This window comes from Oryza brachyantha, chromosome 3, assembly GCF_000231095.2.
Source record: "Oryza brachyantha chromosome 3, ObraRS2, whole genome shotgun sequence".
NCBI classification, from domain to species: Eukaryota; Viridiplantae; Streptophyta; class Magnoliopsida; order Poales; family Poaceae; genus Oryza; species Oryza brachyantha.
This window is the reverse complement of record NC_023165.2, coordinates 21,963,907-21,982,051: the sequence shown is the minus strand read 5'-3', so window position 1 is coordinate 21,982,051 and position 18,145 is coordinate 21,963,907. Positions and strand designations below refer to the sequence as shown.

At 37.4% G+C, this 18,145-nt stretch overlaps 2 pseudogenes; both read right to left on the bottom strand.

Moving 5' to 3' along the window:
• Nucleotides 1–122: 122 nt before the first annotated feature.
• LOC102717975 lies at nt 123–10,465 on the bottom strand (annotated as a pseudogene).
• Nucleotides 10,466–11,851: 1,386 nt separating this feature from the next.
• On the bottom strand, nt 11,852–17,983 carry LOC102717697 (annotated as a pseudogene).
• Nucleotides 17,984–18,145: the final 162 nt, after the last annotated feature.

The window sequence follows — 18,145 nt, the reverse complement described above, 5'->3', positions numbered from 1 at the left end:
TAACTATTCCCTATATTTATCATCAACACATTTATTTCTTAATGCAATGATTACTTAAAATGAACTTATTTTAAAATAAAACGATCCAGAATAGCTAAAAATGATCTTATTTTAGGACGAAAGTAGCACAAGGATGATAAAGGCTACATTGTAATAAGGCAATAATAAAATGATAAGAGTCCTAGATGATATCATGTCATGAGCAGTTTTCTGGACGAATGGCATTAGCGCTAAGAGCCAAAGGCAACAATGCTTTCTCTACGCAGGAGCACTTTTCTCCCACAACTACTACGTAGGCAGCACGGTAGCACACAACTATGCTATGTGATCCAAAAGGTGATACAGTACCAGTAAACTGTAGCGCTCCAGCTCATAGCCTCAGAGCATTACGTACTATTTTCCTAGACAAATATATCACAAAACGTGGCCGTGCTGGTTTACTTATCTAACTGGATGGCTTGAAGCTCTTTGTAGCAACATGATGCTTCTTCATCGCCTCAACAGCCTCCCTGCAAGCGTGAAATGAAGTCTTACAGGTTAGAAGAAGAATCCACCATACTGAAACAAAAATATGGGGGCAGCTTGACACATTTTTCCAATCCGTTCGTAGCATGCATTGGTATGGTTCATATGCATCATTATTCAAATGCTGATGTGTTCTCACCACAAAAAAACGGTCAATCTTATGCAATAGATTAACCGTCGAACAGGTTGAAGAAGTGAAACTTGGTTTGAGACAGATTACCGGAATACTTTCTCCATCTCAGCATTTCCAGGATCCAGCTTCAGTCCAGCCATGTATGCATCGCATGCTTTTTTGTACTCCTACGGATAAAACAAACGTTGGGGAGATTAAATAAGGGAGGTGAACAAGAAAAATATAGTGCAAGGTGAAGTAATTTATATTTTATCTGACCTTCAGCAACATGAGTGCGGCTCCTTTCCTGTAATAACCTTTCAACCACTCAGGCCGCAATTCTATGCAAGTATCAGCATCAAACAAGGCTGCATCTGCTTCAGTCATTTGAAGATGGCAAAGACTCCTATTCGAATAGAGTGTTGCATAGTACGATCCAGCTCAATTGCCTGCATCGACCATCAAAACACAAGAAAAAAATACTCAATTACTCAGAAGTAGGCAGAATTTCTGTTGTAAAGGGCTGATAAATGTCTAGTTATGATGAGCTGGAGAAGAGCACCATTTCAGCTCCCATTGCTTCGCTTTTTGGGAAGAAAAGGCAAAAAGACTTATTTGTAAACGAAAAATAATTTGTGGGTAATTTTTTATATACGTGTCCATAGCGATTCACAAGTAAATGGTGTAGAATAAACAACAACGAAAAAACCACAATATCAACTCCAAACTTAAGTTTTAAAATTCAAATTTTGGCTTATAAGCAGTAGAAACAGCGAAACGATGGAGCTAAAAACACTGGTTCCCATGTCTATCAATGATAACAGAGAAGTATTTACGATTCACTGAAGCTTGCATGAATTGCTTCCAAGTGTTCAAGTCGATCAACTGGGATGGACACTGGTAGGATAGTGAATCCAACAATAAATGTACTCATAGTGATGTATGACTCGTAATTAGACAGAACTATAAAGAGACAGCCTCATAATAAATATGTGAAAGTTTAGCCAGACGTATAGAAAGGCATGCTCATAATAAACGTCTCGCAAGCATAGGTTACTCCCTCCAGTTAAAAATAGATGGTGTTTGACTTGTTTTATGGTATTTGCCATACAACTTTGAATAAGATTATAGAACCTAAAAGATTTGAGACTATAAAAGTACTTTTCAAGACAAATCTAAACATATCATTTCTAGGTTTTGAAACTAAGTATTTTCAAATTTTATTGTAGCCAAAGTTTCAAAGGTCAGACTGGAAAAACTCAAACACACACAGACACATATAGAGTTTTGCTAAAATGAGTCGTGACTCACGGGCCGCTCCGTGAGTCAGGGTCCAAAACATATCAAATCAGCTCGAAATTTTGATTTATATGGCTCAATACATTCTTCATATCAAAATTTTATAGCACGCAAAATTTTTTCATTTTTGGAGATTTCTAAAAGTGACTATACAATATTAATAAAATAATCAATGTGTTATGTATCATTTAAAAAAATCTCAAACGAATATTTAAAAATATTCAAAAATGGAAAAAAAAATTGCGTGCTACAAGAATTTGAAATAAAGAATCTATTGAGCCATATAAATCAAAATTTGGAGGTAATTGGATATGTTTTTGGATCAACCAGTGAGTCATGACTTGCCGTGTGTGTATATATATATAGCAAAACTAATATGTGCACCTCCTATAGAATAAGCTATTCTATACCCCCTCCCCTCATAAGGCCCAAACCCACCTCCCACCCCTTTCCAAGGGCCCAAAACTTCTCTCCTGGCCTAGTCAAAGTTCTCCCCCATCGGTCAAACACGTCATTTGACCTTTCTCCACACCTCACATTTGTCCAGTCTCGTCTGTCTGAAAAATGCAATAACACGAAGGCAAAAATACAGTAACATGTCTTATAAAATACAGTAACAATACCATGATAGATCTATTTTTTAAATCATATTTTTTAACCACGGTAGTGAAAACGGTTTTAAAAAATAATATAATACACATGAGATATTGCTCTCTAAAATTGGAAATACAACCTTTTAGCTCTCCCACATGTATTAGTTGTATTGTAGCAATAGTATGCAGTCACACCTCGTGTTACTGCCCTTCAATCATGATGTTATTATACTTATATCACGACGTTACTGCAATTGTGCAGTAACAGCGCACCTGTTACTGCACTTATATCGCTATGTTACTACAATTATGCAGTAACAATACACATATTTTATAGTAGCATGACGTTATTACTATATAGAATGTGTAGCGTTACTGCAGCTATTGTCATAACATTAGTGTATACTAATACAAATCCTATATATATTTCTTAAGATTCCAAACTTTAAACAACTTTATCTCTCAACATATATTATTTTTTAAAAAAACGTTTCTACCGCATTGTTAGAAAAAAAGTGTTTTAAAAAAGTAGATCCCTTATGAGTATGTTTTGACGTTGTTACTGCGAATTAGTTGTCGTGTTACTGTATTTTTTCCTTCGTGTTACTACAGAATTCCTGTGAGACGAGGGGGTAGGCTTAGATACACAAGAGGGAAAGCCCATAAGTGGTTGACCCACGTGAAGAACTCTTTAATTTAATTGAGGTGGAGATGATTTTTGGGCCTAGGAAAGAGGGGTGGGAGGTGGGATGGGCCTTGAGAGGCCTTGGAAGTAAGGGGGTGTAGAATAGCTTATACTAAAGGGGTTGCACATATTAATCTTGCTCTCTCTCTATATATATAACTACTATACAGCGCTTTCAGCTCTACGTAATAAACAGCGCCTGACACACCACAACTAAACCAGACCCAAACCACCCACCAATAGAGCAACCACCCCACCTTTGCACGTTGTAGTTAAATTTTAACTTTTTGAATTACTTGCGGGGTGCCCCAAATAAAGTGAGTTAAGCTAGCTTTGACTCCTTTCGATCAAATTTTAACTTACGGAAGCACGAATACAAGCCAGTGAACACAAGTTAATTTTTAACTCAAGAACACGTTGCATACATATTGATTATTTTTTAACTGACACGCCCACCACCAAACACGTACATCACGCTGTTATACTATGCAGTTAAGTTTAACTTATCGAACTACAGAACACATGCTAGGCATATGAGTTAATTTTTAACTAACACACTGGTAGTGGGGTTGAATGTGTGATGAAAGTTAATTTTTAACTCCTCAATCAATAAACGCACGCATTTCTTTTATGTTGTCATCAGTTAAATTTTAACTCCACGGTGTATCATAGTAAACACCTCACACATATATAATTTATTCTTTTAACTCAACACTCACATCCGTCAGTTATTTTTTTAACTTGACTAGCTTTTGTTGGGGGTGGTCGTGGTGGGAGGGGGGTGGGCTGACGTGAAGGTTGGTTGGTTGATCGCTGTGTGACGCGCTACGTTGCTTCATAGCACGCAGTGTTTCTATGATGCGCTGTGTAGCGCCACCTGTATATATATATACACACACATACACACACACCAGAGGGGGTATTTTTCTACGTCTATGCATACATGTTACAAAGAAAATATAACTGCATTGTCTTTCACGTAAAGAAAGGCGCCTTCCTTACATCATACCTTTGAGTAGAAAACTGAGGCGCCATGGTAGTCCTTTCTCTTAACGGCTTTCTCGCCTTGTAGTTTCAGCTGAGCCTTTTTACTTTGATCATCATGCTTGTCCTACATTATGAAGCCAACTAATTTAGGTAATACACTGATGCTAAATGTACAAAACCGTCCGAAGATAAAATAATTTGATGAAACAAATTTATATAGCAACAAAAACTATATATAGTTGAAAAGAACTAATATTGAATTTGTATTTAAGAATGATGAAACAATATATAAGATGAAACCCGAGACAATGACCTGTGCTCTGTTTCATAACAGAACACGGAAGGTAGGTGATCAATTTATTACTTGATATCCCATCGCTAGAAAATAGTTTTTTCCCAAAATACAACCATTTCTAGCATTCAATTTTTGTTCTAAAATAACAATTTCTACACATACATTCTCTTTTAAACCAATCACAAACTTCCACCACTAAAGTTTCTCACCTACTCCATCTTTTTAACCAATCACAACATTCCTTCATTTAATTCTACCAACATTGTTAATACTTGTGCCCTTATTTCTTGAACAAACAATAGCCACACTTTCAACTGAATTTTAACGATAGCTTAACAACAATCCTAACAGTACCAACACCACAAACTGAACCTTAAACATCAGACCTTATGTTTTGGACCGCACTGAATTATCACCACATGACATATCTCATCAAGATCTTCTCTAATAAAACTAAAACAACAACAAATGAGTCTGTTCATTTCTGTGCTGCCAACAAGTAGAAACCTCACTGAAACTGTCTGGCAGTTTTCCTTACCCAGCCTATTATGATAGGAATATAGAGAAAAAACCACCTCTGTTGCACAATGAGGATAAGATTATGACATTATGTGCTATGTGTTGGTACAGCACAAACAGTACCACCATAAGGATGCCTACAATACCAGGTTCCCGCCTACATAAGCAAACTGTAAACTCCAAAACATCCATTTCTTTTGACTCAATCCTCTTCTTTTCCTTAGCATTTTTTTTTATTTTGAATCTTTCTATTCTTAGTTTAGTTAAGAACGAGATTTAGCATCCTTTCTTGCACTTTCATAACTCATGAAATGCAGACTAGGCACAAATTCCCCAAATTTGTGACCTACCATAGGATTTGTTATGTAAATAAGTGTATGCTCCTTTCCATTATCATGCACAATTGTACTGTAGCAGCAGGTTTAAGGAATGGTTTACCCATCAAAATAACAAAATTCAATGGAAAAATAATTAGTTAGCTTCCTAACATGAGTATTAGTTATTTTGTATTCTATCTATTAAATATTGAGGACGAAGTTAACATGAACAATCCCCATGAGTACTATAGCTGTCTGAGTCATCTCTATGGAAGGTATCTAGTTCGTGGTGAAGCAATAAACAAACACAATGCCTCCTAGCTTTCGGGAAGGCCAGCATCGACAAGAACAATGCCATTTTTATCCTAGTTTTGGGATAGGATATCAAATAACTAACCCCTACACTGGGAAGCTAATTTAACTTTTAGGCAATCTATATTATTATTTTCAAAACAAACCCTTCCATAATACTCGTTCCATTTCATATTATAAGATGCTTTGACTTTTTCTAGAGTCAAACTTTTTAAAGTTTAACTAATTTTATAGAAAAATGTAGCAATATCTACAACACCAGATTTTCTCTAAATAGAACGTTGAATATATTGTGAGAGTATATTTATTTTATGTTGAAAATGTCGCAATTTTTTATTCTCTGTAATTTTGATCAAACTTAAAGAAACTTTATTTTTAAAAAGTCAACATCTTATAATATAAAATAGAGTGAGTACTGACGAGACAACTCATTATACAGTACCTCCTTCAATTCACCAAAGGAAGGAAAATAACTCCTACAACCCACTCCCGTTTTCTCCCATTGCAAGAATAGAATAAACACCCTCTTATCAATTTTCTCTATTAAAACTCTCATATTTTTGCTTATACTTATGTTTACAAGTCAAAATTTGAATTTTACAACTTAAATTTAGAGTTGATTTTAAGGTTTTTTCATTGTACTTTATTTTTCAGTTTTTGTTTTTAGGTCGCTAAGAACACATATATAAAATTTATCCAAAAAATATTTAAAATTGTTAATAAGTTGTTTCGCTTATGCTTGTAAAAAGCAAAAAAAAAAGGCCACCTAAGTTGTGTGACATTTTTATAGTGCTAAAAAAGGATTTTTCAACTACTTGATATTGCTTCTCAACAACTGTATGTGTGTCCTCTAAACAGTAAAATAAACAGCAGTACAACACTATTTTAGAAGCTTGTTCTTCGGACAGAGCTGCAAGACTGTCTTGTTTCTCAGGAAGTAAATAATGTGCAACTAGAGAAAACATGATTATCAATAAATTCATGTAATCCAACATTTAGTGCAAACTTTTATGATAAAAGAAATTGATGGACACATAAGGAAATACAGAACAATCACAATGAATTATTTTCATTCACACCTTGGGCTTTGAACATTTTGATCTGGCATGTTTTGATTTGGCATGGGCAATAATTCCTTCAACAGTCCAGTTTGACACAGCTCGAATGGGGGAAGTGAAGGGAAACAGTAATTCCACAACCTTTCTTCTTCCACAGCTTGCAGCCTGTTGTATTGGCAAGGCACCACACTGCAAAGCAACAGGTAACAATAGCATAACTACTGTCTCGGAAGAAATATTGACCATGGAGGGACTATCACAAACATTTATTACAAAAACAACAAAAGGACAATATAATGCAATAAATAAATAGAAATGTGCATAAATAGGTGAAGTTATTTATGCACAATTATATGCCATTTGAGCTATAAATGTCATCTGAGCTACATTACTAGAAGTCTCAACATCACTCGAACCAAATAACATACAAAAATAATAATTATTTGTACACAAGCACAATTCATTTCAACCTTTTAGCCACTCATATTAGTAGTCAGATAAATCTCTTAGCAGTCAAGTACCTAAGGCTCAAGGTGACAAGACACAGTTATATAATGGGGGCATATCTAGCATTGACCACAAATCTTTGACAAGAAAATAAATGACCAGGTAAAAAGGATACAAAAACTCACATGACAAGTTGGGATATTAGGGTCTGCACCAGCCTTTAGCAAGTACTTAATGCAGTCAGTCAAGCCAATATCAATTGCTACCACCAACGGAGTGTCACGATCACTATAGTTAACATCAGCACCTGCCTGTTTGTATGAAACATATAAAATTGTCAATGCTACCGTTCATGCAAATAGATTGGTCCCATAAAGAGACTTCAAGTTACCTCAACAAGTAGCTTTACACATTCGAGTGAAATAGATTCAGCTAGTCCTTGCGAAGTAGCATGAAGAGTTGCAACCAACGGTGTACCTAAAACTTCTGAAACCTTGTTTGGCTACATTGTAGGAAAATAATATTTCTTTTAGTGTAAACATATTGAATGACATGTATTGCAGAATATGGAAATTATATCCTGCAAAATACAAATATTAGCATGCTGCTATTCTTCTTAATACAAAGATGACTAGATGAGCAATCCTTTTTTGCATGCCCTAAAAAAACATGCTGCTATACTCATGAACCTTCACACTTTATTTAGAAATGGGGCTACAAAATCATTACAATCCTACGCAATTTGCAATACAGGGACACAACTTCAACAGCAGCTTTTCAATCCAATTGGGTATGGCAGCATGTTGGTCCATTGGACAAGAAAAAAATCACACTTTTTCATGGCATGGGGTAAGATCTATTACCCCACACCATGAGACTCAACCTTCAGTGGCAAGATTCACAACCCTGCATGCCCACCGTTGCACCGCAGAGAGTACTATAAGTATTCTATTATGTTTCATAAGATAGCGCGATGCAAAATCCATCACACTATTGGCACCAAACATCTGTCAATTTGGTTGCGAATAATGGAAGGTCCAGAGCAAGGAAAGCTGTGGTCACACCATCAAACATGCAAGTAAGTCATTTAAACCTTAAATATTTGAATTCATAGTAATCCAAAATACTAGGAGATGAATACGAATATTTACAACAAAAAGGAAAGAGAAATATCACAGTGGACCCGTGGTCCAAAATACTAGATACATTTGCATTATACCAAGTTAGTATTAAAAGCCCACATGCACAGAAATAGAAACTACTTACATCTGCATGGTGCTCCAACAGAACTTTCATGACACCGGCCTTCCCATATGCAGCAGCAATATGTAGTGGTGTCCCATGAAAATAAGCTATATCAATGCTAGCTCCTCTAGATAGCAAGAGTCGTGCTACTTCATCATGTCCTAAACGAAATGCACAAATGCGGAAAAAAAGGATTTATCAATCAGATGGCTAAACAACAAAAGAGCACATATTCTTCAAAGATGCATGATTCACAACAATATTTTTCCTGTCCTCAATAGACACCAAGCATGCACCTTTTACTTGATGCCATTGGGTGAAATAAATTGTTTAAGATGTCATGCAATACGATTATATTGGAAACTGAAAGGAAACAAATATATTAGTTCCACTTTATTATAACAAGGCAAATACGAGTTAAAGAATGCATTAACATTGATAATGTAAATAAGTAAAACTGGAACATGTACAATCCCCTTCTTTTGGCTTATACTTATGATTTTTAACCTTAAATTTGAAGTTCATTTTGGGGTATTTTTCACCGAAGTTTTCTCCCAAACTTGGCTTTTAGACCACTAAGAATACGTATATAAAAGTTTTATTCACAATTTTTTTTTTATTTGCAAATATGCCGTTTGGCTTTTTCCATGTTACACCATCTCCTAGAAAAGCTCCAAGACATGTGACTGAGCTCATCTAGCAGACGTGGCATAAAAAAAGTTTGGAGATGCTAATTACCCTTGTAGGTATGGACAGCACCAAAGACCAGCAAGCACTAGGGAAAATCAATCAAATCAACATTTCTTTCTTTCATACCTTTATAAGAATACTTAAACAGTTAAACTACCTTTGTTAGATCTACAGGAATTATGTAAAACGGAAATAATAATAATAATAGGATATGTGAATACGTGAATGTCTAAATGGCATAAATAGAAATTGATCTAGAAGACAACGAAGCACTCTGTTACATTTTTTTTTCCTTTTCATCAAGAAATTAACTGGTTAATATTGATCTGAATGAAAGTAGAAAGGTAACCATTTTTTGCAGCACAATGAAGAGGAACAGAGCCTGCATTGTCCTTCTTGTTTGGATCAGCCCCATGGTCAAGAAGGTACCTTGCAAGAGACAGTCTTCCATCCAACGCAGCAGAAGCCAAAGCTGTTATGCCTGGGAATAACATCAGAGGAAAAGCAAGCAACCATTGAAATCACCAGCATATCTCCCAGCTTTCTAGGGCCCACATATCAATGGTTGTAATGGAACTACCATAATGGTAGAGAATACACACCCCTCCCCCCAGCTAAACGATGAATTTGCACTAAACTTTACCGCTGCACTTAGTTATGACCTAAGTATTGCGCGGCATTAAGAGTTACTAGCGCTTAGTGTGACATAAAACCCAAAGCAGAGTCGATCCTTGAACACCATGGGAAGATAAACGTGAAGGTTGATGCACTACCGAATTGATGAATAGTAGTACATACAACTACATATGAAGATGACACAATGTTCAATTGACGCGATTAATTTGGCCGTTTGGGCATACAAAAACGATCAATGTTGCTAAACTGAGAAATCGCTCATGTCGAAGCATACATCAGAGCCGTCACTCCGAAACATATACGTACCAAGCTCGCTGCCAGCATCGATGTCAAAGCCGAGCTCCTCCACCATGCACTTGCACGCGTCCACTTCCCCCAAGCGCGCCGCCGCCTGGAGCGGCCCGAGACCCAAGCAGCAGGCGTCCGCGGCGAGCCGAGCCTTCCCCTCCGCGTCCTCGCCGCTCGCCAACTCTTCGGCACCAGCCAAACAACCAAAACAGGAAAAAAAAAACAATAGTAAGGCGCAAAGCAAGGGCGGGGCATCGGATCCCGAGGCAGGAGGATGAGGGATGAATGGACCCCTAATCGGGTCGGGAGGCCCGCCGCTCCGCTCACCCCGGAGGCGGCGCACGTCGCCTTTGGTGGCCGCCTCGAAGAAGTCCGACTGCGGCGCGGGGTCATTGTAGTACGAAAGCCCGCGACGGAGCGCGAGCTGCATGCGGAAGCCGAAGCTCGGGTCATCCATGGCAGCTACCGCCGGCCGCCGGCTCCGCTCTAGCTTAGCTAGGGTTTTCGCCGAGAGAGACGAAGAGGCCGCGATGACGGTGGTGGTGGTTGTACGGCGCACTTATATAGCTTAGCTATTGTGAGATGCGAGTGCGTTCTTGCTACGGCGCACTTATATAGTAGTCTCCCCGGTGCGTGTTTCACGGGCATTCTGGATAATTAAGTTTCGAATAAAATCCCACGTGAAATAGATACATTTCTGCATTTCCCCTTGAATATCCAGAGCAGTACGAGCACCTTTTTAGTTCCAAAATATAAATATGTATATGTTGTTTACCATAGACTAAGGAGATGTTGAAGATTTATTATTAGTCACTTCGGTAATTATTTTTTAAATAATTAGATTCTTTTTCTAAGCAACTTATTAAATATAAAATAATCAGAATAATAAAAATTACGAAAATCCATGCATAATGTGGCCCCTTTGAACCCTATAAATATTTATATTTTAAACCAAAATATGCCTACTTAGGATATAATTGACCCATCAAGTATTAATTTGAATATACTCTCTATTTATTCGTAATTGACCCACCCTATGTGCTCCACCGTTTTATAACGTAAGACATTTTATTATTGTCTAGATTCATATGAATAATGAATACTAACAAATCTATGCATCTACAGATAATATATATCAATCAATGGATAAATATAGACAAAACTAAAGAATTTTATGATATAAAACAGATGGAATGACTATATCTACTATATCTACAGTAGTAACTTTCTTCCAAAATATAATTATTTTAAGTTATTTAGCACAGATTAAGATTACTAAAAAAGACTAATGTCGCTCAATAAACAAGAAATGAAATAAATGAGAAACGGATAGAAGTAAGAGTAGATAAAGATAAAATGATATAATTTTAAACTTGAAAAGTTATGGATGAAAGTAGTATTACTATGAATATAACCAAAAATGTTTATATACATATTATTGTAGTATAAGATTTAAAACCTAAAAATATTTATATTTTAAAACGGAGAGTGTATATAAAATTACTCTAAACAATGATTAAATTTTGGAATGGAGACTATATGAAATCACTAGTAGTTACTCGGTCCAGTAAAATATTTGACGTTGACAGGACTCAACTTGACTGAGGGAGCACTGTGAATAATTTCAAATTTTCAATCTACAATACTGGAATTGTTATTGATCGAAGATTTTATCTTTAAAGAATCTTCTTTTCGTAAAAAGAGAAAAAAGATTTCGCACTGAATAATTAAGCACACAGCAAAACCTAAGAAAAAACCAAGAAGATTATATCCGCTAGCAATAAAGAAAGCACGCTCAGGTACAAAAACGCCAAAACAGTCGATCAAAGCAGAACATACCAAGAGCCCATTCGAACGAGTATATATAGTGTTGGGCAGTACATAACACAACCATCAAAGTCCACACAGAAACATGCAGTAACTAATTTTTGTCTCCAAGAGATGCGATATGATCAGACACCCAAAAGAAGCGTCGTTCAAACCCAGCAGGACAGCATGTATGCACCAGTGCGTAAATGCAGCATCTAATCTATCGACCATAAGGTTTTTCTCTCCAGCAGCTTGATCCTTTTTCATGGCCTCAACTGCCTCCCTGCGCAAGTAAAACAAATTATTGGTCAGGAAGCCCAAATTTTCTAAATACTATGCTAGAAAAAGAAAATGACAAAGCGTTGTAGAAGATAAGAGATGATTGAAAGAAGCATTACCACAACACTTTGTCAATCTCCGCATTTGCAGGATCCAGTTTCAGCGCATTCAAGAATGCCTCGAATGCTTTCTTGTGCTCCTGTGGACAAAAAAGGGCACATGATCGACATCAAGCTGATGTAAAGGGCAAGGCAACATGAGACAAGCACATTGCAATAATTTTTCTGACCTTTAGCGACATCAAAGCAGCTCCTTCCCGGTAGTGAGCTTTCACCCACTCAGGTCACAGATTTACACATAATTTTGCGTCGAGCAAAGCCTTTTGTGCTTCTCCAATTTGTAGAAAGCAAAGGCTTCTGTTTGAATACAGGGTTGCATCGAAATAATCTAGCTTAAGTGCCTGCATCAAAATAAAGATAAAGATGCATAATAGCTGCAAAATAACAGAGTGAAACAGTAAAGAAAATTTGGTTGCAGATGAATTTATCAGTCCATTTTAGTGTCCAACTTTCTATATACTGGCTATCTAACATAGTAGCATCAGACAATGAAATATTATTTATGCAAATCTTTTGGTCTAGTTTCTCCCTTTTCTTCTCTCCTAGGTTATTTGTAAATGACCGAGGGTTGAAGTCCCCACTCAATAAAATCAAAGATGCAAGGTCCCTCCATAGTCCCATATATACTCTCTTTCCAACAGCACGAGTTTGGCGCATAAAATTGATGATGCACGCTAGTGCACCAAATACAACATGAAAATAATGGAACAAGATGCAAGCATATACCTCAGTGTAGATCTTTGACGCACCAAGGTAATCCTTTCTCTTAACTGCCTTTTCTCCTAGTGATTTTAGCTCTGTCTTTCTGTCATTGACCTTGCTACATGGCTCAAACTAAAGCAGAAGCATAAAGTAAGCCTCGCACATGCAGCATATATTGTTTAAGAACTTCACGTAAAGATGGTAAAATATTGCTTTCAGAATAAACATATATAAAAATGACTTGTTTCAGAAAAATATTAAGCTGAAAGTGATAGTAACATATTACCTTTTACATAGATAATATTCTAAAAATGGAGCCTTATCCAGATGATAATAATTGGATGGCGAGCTGTGTCACCATGGGAACGGCAACACAAGAACGCACCAAGGAGAAAAGCAAACAAAAGGGCTTGTTTTACAGAGCATGTTTTCATTACCAGGGAACACTACTCTGCTTAAAAATCCTCAACAAACCAAAGGGATTGTCTAATCCCCATCACACAAAAGTCCTCCGGGAAAAGAAAATTCCACGGGCCACAACTCTCCTATTTGGACATTTAAGTGGCAATTCTTACTATATCATGCGTAACAACTCTCTTACCATCAATATCTTGTTTTTCTAAGCAGAAACCATGCAATACTTTTATAAGCTGCAATAACGTTAAATGAAAATTAAAATATCAGTTAGTTTAATACTGTTCCAAACTTCCAACCCAAGTCTACATCTACAATCTGTATTTTGGTTAAAAAAATGTCTACAATATGTATGATGACAGCTCACATATAACAGGGATTCAAATGTCAAGGCAATAGCTACCAGGCAACACATATTATCTATAGAATTTGGAACTAACTGAAAATGAACAACAGAAAACAAGAATAACTTGACAGGTCAGAGATATACACATAGTTTAAATCATCAAGGAAAATAACCATAGAATGGTCTGATAACTTTTAGTTCAAGCCAAACCTTGGGCATCGAGCATTTTGATTTCCCATGAGACATAATTCCTTCAATTGTCCAGTTTGTTACTGCTTTGACAGGGGAAGTGAAAGGAAATAGAATCTTCACATGATCTCTTCTTCCAAAGCTTGCAGCAATTTCTATCGGTGTATGTCCACTCTGTAAAGTAACAGAAGAAAGAAGATAGCATGTAAAAAACTAATCAAAATATACAACGATCAGGTGCATTTATTATCAAATAAGCAACAACCTTGTGGAGGCTGCTTCCCACCTAAATACTTTCATGAAGAGCCATGCTTAACTTGTTTGAGTATTAATTTACTTAAATTCAAAAGGAAATAATAAAAAGTTAACTGATTTAGAACATGTAAGTTCAGGTTGAATCATACACAGTGTGCACTTGTGCAAACAGAGAACAAGCATACACGCTGAATACCATGCGAGGACCACATACTTACAGAAAAAAAAAATTGAATAGCCAATAGAATAATTTAGTATTCAAGAAATAATAAAAAGCTGACTTCATTAGAACAGGAAAATTCAGGTTGAATCATACATGGTGTGCACTTGTGCAACAGAGAACAAGCGTACGTTCTGAACACCATCCGAGGACCATACTTTTAGAAAAAAATTGAATAGCCAACAGAATAATTTAGTATTCAAAATCATATGTATTTGATCAAGCACTGAGAAGAGAAGCAACTTTAGAAATAATAGCAGTGCCTAAAAAGCACACCTGTTTATCTGGAATGTTAGGATCTGCACGAACTTTGAGCAAGTACTTGATACAGTCAGTTAAGCCAATTGTTGTGGCCACAAGCAAGGGAGTGCTTGGACAAGCATAGTTCACATCAGCACCAGCCTGCACTAGCACAATTCACATCATGACCAGCACGTGCAATTAACATATGCAATACAGAAATGCTTCATACAGAAATTTATATAGTTGTCAGATGAACATGTGGTATGTTACTATGTTCTGTATTTTCCTTGTATGAGGAGTTTCCTTATTTTCCTACACATATACATGTATATATTCGGGCCTACAACCCTTAGCAATGAATCAAGAAGATACTATGAAGAAACAAAGGTTAAGCAGATACCAGACCTTGACAAGCAGCTTTACACATTCCAAAGAATCAGATTCATCCAATCCATGTGTAGTAGAATGAAGAGCTGTAAGTATAGGGGTACCCAAAACTCCAGAAGTACTGTTTGGCTACAAATTTAATACAAAAAACAAAATCATTACCTAAACAAATGATATAACTCAATAGGTTACAAAAAAGTGACTGCAGAATGTTAAAACAGAATAAGTATCGACAACCATATATTCCTGCATTTCCACGCGTTTACCACACACCTTATTGTCATTGTTAAAATTAAATTGTTTAGGATTAATGTTACACAATACTTGGAAATAATTTTAACAAAACTGGCATGATTTCAGTAGGCCAGGAAAATTTACAGGTGTAAGCACCTAAAACAATATTATGAATGATCGTTCAATTTATCAGTACAAAATATATTGAGGGCAAGGAAATCATGAATGCATGAGATATATAATGAACACAAGCACATAAAAGATTCAGATTGCATCAAGCTATAAGAACAATGCAAATGGCAAAAAACATGAGAATTGCTTCTTACATCTGCATGGTGATCCAATAAAATCTTGACAACACCAGTCTTCCCATAGGAAACAGCGATATGCAGTGGTGTCCCATGAGCAACAGCTATATCAACCCTGGCTCCACTAGATAATAAGAGACGCACTACTTCTTCATATCCTAAATAAAATGAACAAACAAAATGTCATAACAAAGAACATGCATTATCAGCAAACTACGCAATCAGGTAAAAGTATGATATGTGCTCAAAAGATCCAAGTAGCTTCTTGTCATAGCTAAAAATAAACAAGGGAGTTATAGGCCTCTCCATGAGGTGCTTAGCTAAATGATCAACTGTCCGTTGTTATGATTCTGGCATTACATAGAAAGGCAGGACAACAGGACAATGATTGCTAGTGGGAAAATTTGAATAAATAGTAAAACAAATATAGCTAACAGAACTTTGCTAAGAATTATGAGAATAATATTCTTTTCCACAAGGGAATAATATTTTAGATAGGTATATACTTCAAATAGTAGGATGGTCTGTAGATTGTCTGCCATGTGGGTACAACAAACTAGTCAATAATAAAAGAATAAAGGAGTGCTAATCCAAAGGAACTACCCCAATAAAGCCGTCACAATAGTGAACTAGATGTATATTTTTCATAATTAAACCTAAATTCATTTGATGGTGACATTTTTGAAACCATCAATTCATGTTCAGCAAAGCCATTCGTAGTAATGAAATGAGAAGTAGAATAGTAGACATGCAGAGAAAGACCATTTTTTACAGCACAATGAAGAGCAACCGAGCCTGTATCATCTATCTTATTAGGATCAGCCCCACGGTCAAGAAGATATCTCACAGCATCAACTTCTCCAGACAATGCAGCAAAACCCAAAGCTGCCAAACCTGTCAATAATAATGAAAACAAGCTCCTTGTGAGGTTACCAACAACTTGACCCTCATCTAAAAGATTACAATGAGATATGCACTTGCCATCAAGGGAATTCCTAGTAGCATGGTAAATACATTGCACAATGATAAAACTAGTAGTACATTGCATGATTTCTAATAGACCATCTTGCCACTGGATGGCCACAAAACGGCACACACAGTATGCATTTTCATTTTTTGGCATTTTAGGAACGGCTATGTGTCCCAGTTTGCTTCTCACTGAATTAAGGGATGCTATGTATGGTACTTGTTATATATGGAACGAAATCTTGAAAGTACCACACAAAGTTCATAAATAACCTCAAATCCGAAATGCATTTTTTTATCAATCACAGCAGATTGCTAACTGAAGCAGCCCAACTTTCTCATGCTGCTTCTATTTATAACATGACAGAATCACAGAATCAACATAAAACTGTGTAGTGTTGTCTGAACTAATAAATGCTGTGATGCTGTCTCACACAACAGTTTGCCTGACTTAATCTGTTCAATAATAAACTAATAAAAGAATCCAAAACATAAATGTAATTAATCTAGTGAAAGAAATGCACGCACCACCACAGAGGCAACCAGCATTGACGTCAAAGCCAAGCTCCTCGACAAAGTACCTGCAGACCTCAATTTTTCCCATGGAAGCTGCCACTTGAAGTAATCCCATGCCATCTATGTTCATATCAGCAAGCTTTGCCCTGCCCTTCTCGTCCATTCTATTCACCATTTCTTCAACACCCAAAATTTCATAGGAGCAAATTATAATCATGATAAGATGAAAGAGTGTGCCCATAAAAAAAAGCAATTTCAACTCTCGGTTCGCCAGAATGTCTGGATCACACTTGCTAAAGCATCATCGTGAATATAATCACAAAACAAAATCTGGCCCAGCACAATTGTGGAGGAACAAAAACATCACAAGGGGAAGGCGTGAAGCACTTCCAGCGTGTAAAACATAGGAAAATTCAACCGCGATGCAAGCAAGAAACTAAACAATCGTCAGAAATGAGTAGATGACCACAGGATATTGATTCATTAGCCGGCTTAGCCGCGCAACTAAATGTCACGCCCGTCAAAAAAAATATCTTACATGGACCGATCGGAACAACCAAGCACGCAAGCAACATGAAACTCTCTCGCAGCCACCAGCCAGGGAGCACGCGCACAAACGCACAGAGCCCTTCAACTCAACTCCCCCACGACAAGAGACCGGCGGTGAGAACCAGAAGAGGAGCACTCACTCTTGAGGCGGCGGACATTTCCCTCCGCCACGGCCCGGAGGAACGCGCTCTCCCTGGAGCCGTCGCTTCCTGGAACAGGCGAACAAACCGGAAGTTCCGGCAACATCAGCGATGGTGGCGTTAGCTGCTACTAAGCACAATTAAGCGTGCAAGGCGAGACGGCGAGCGCTAGGGTTTGGCGAGGCAAGGCAGCGGCGGAGGGGGAGATGCACGACGCACTGACCGAACATGCGGAAGGTGAGCCAGGAGAGGAAGTCGGCCTTGCTGACCGCCTCCGGCGGCGGCGCCGTTGGATCCATCCGCGGCGGCGGAGGTGGGGGTTTGGGTGTTGGGGTTTGAGCCAGCGATGGCTTCGTGGGGAAGGAAGGGAGGGAGGGAGGGAGGCGGAAGCGGAAACTAGAGAGAGATTTTGGCCAAAGGGGCGGGAACGTGGGTGGGAAGGGGATTTTGCTACGCGGCAC